Source organism: Lissotriton vulgaris, chromosome 1_1, assembly GCF_964263255.1.
Source record: "Lissotriton vulgaris chromosome 1_1, aLisVul1.2, whole genome shotgun sequence".
NCBI lineage: Eukaryota > Metazoa > Chordata > Amphibia > Caudata > Salamandridae > Lissotriton > Lissotriton vulgaris.
The window spans coordinates 277,679,335-277,680,636 of NC_141685.1; the positions used below are offsets into that span (position 1 = coordinate 277,679,335).

Here is a 1,302-nt window from a genome sequence, read left to right on the forward strand (position 1 = left end):
ACGTGGGTTCCAGTAGGGTTTATTTACATACCCACAATCCTCTTTCACTTGTAAGCCTTCTTATATAGTTGAAGTAATTAACAAGAAGAAATTCGAGTTAAAGAGTTTGCTATCTCCATAGTATTCACTTAGTGCTTGATGTTGGGACAGATCCCTGGCTTGAGCTGCGCGAGAGGCGGAGGAATGGGCGACTTAACAACCAGAGCTGCGACCTGGACCGGGGTTCGAGTCCCGGCTGCGGCTCAACAGCCTGTTACTCTTAGAAAATCACGTAAAGACTCCGCGGGTAAATAATATGTTTAAAAAGTTTCCCGTGTGAGATGGATGTAACGTAATGCAATACTCGTGTAAAGCGTTCTATTATATCTAGAGCACACTTTGCGCAATGAGAGCAACAAAAGTAAACCTCTGTTACTCTCCCGAGGGTCACGTGTGACTAAGAAGTCTTGTCACGTGTGGTTCCTGTAGGACTCATTTGCATACCCACAATCCCCTGTCACTTGTTATCCCTCTTATGCTCTTGAATTGATTTTACCACTTAATCAGATCACAATCTCAATCAAAAAGTATTCACTGAGACATGTTTTAAGTACTCATATAATTTTGTGTCCCACACTGAGAGTCCAAGGAGTTGTGTTCCCTCCGCCCTCTGTTTCAGTCATTTTCTGTCATACTCTGGTTTCTCTTCAAACCGAATAAATCTTTCGCCTTTTACTAAAGATTTCCGTGGAGAGGAACATTAAAGAGTTTCACTCAATTTTTGAAAGTTCTATCTCTGATAGAACTGCCCAATACAGTTAAAGAAAAGATTTAGTACCTAGTTAATGAAATCTAAGTATTGGTCGATTAAAAGCTGGCGTTCATTGACACTTTCTGCCGAGCAAAGTAGGTAATGCAGACAAGGCACACACATATATAGCAGAAATTGCACTAATTTGAGCAACACGAAACGGTAAGGGGCATATTATCAAACTCTAGGGCGATATAAATTTTAGCGGGGAACATCGCTAGAAACGGCTATAACCTTGCTGATACGACATAATCCACCCCAATGTTAGGGATAGGTAAGTCTGCATTGTGCGAGTATCGCTGGAAATACAGCGATAATCGCACATGGTTTAGCGTGAACTTGCTGATAGGGCGAGGCATACTTAGCCATGATATCCACCTTACATTGGATATCATGGCTAATTCAGTCTTAAAGCAGGTGTAAGGAAAGTAGCGATAACAGAGGTTATCGCTACTTGCTTGTCGCTCTGCAGGTTAGCGTGCCCATTGATAATTGGAGAAATGTCGGTTAGC

The 1,302-nt window shown here is 42.0% G+C and overlaps 1 non-coding gene across 1 annotated transcript; it reads left to right on the forward strand.

Annotated features, from left to right (window-relative positions):
* Positions 1-670: 670 nt before the first annotated feature.
* Positions 671-786, forward strand: LOC147746953 (U5 spliceosomal RNA). Its single transcript, XR_015300400.1, has one exon. It is a non-coding gene; the product is annotated as a U5 spliceosomal RNA (small nuclear RNA).
* Positions 787-1,302: the final 516 nt, after the last annotated feature.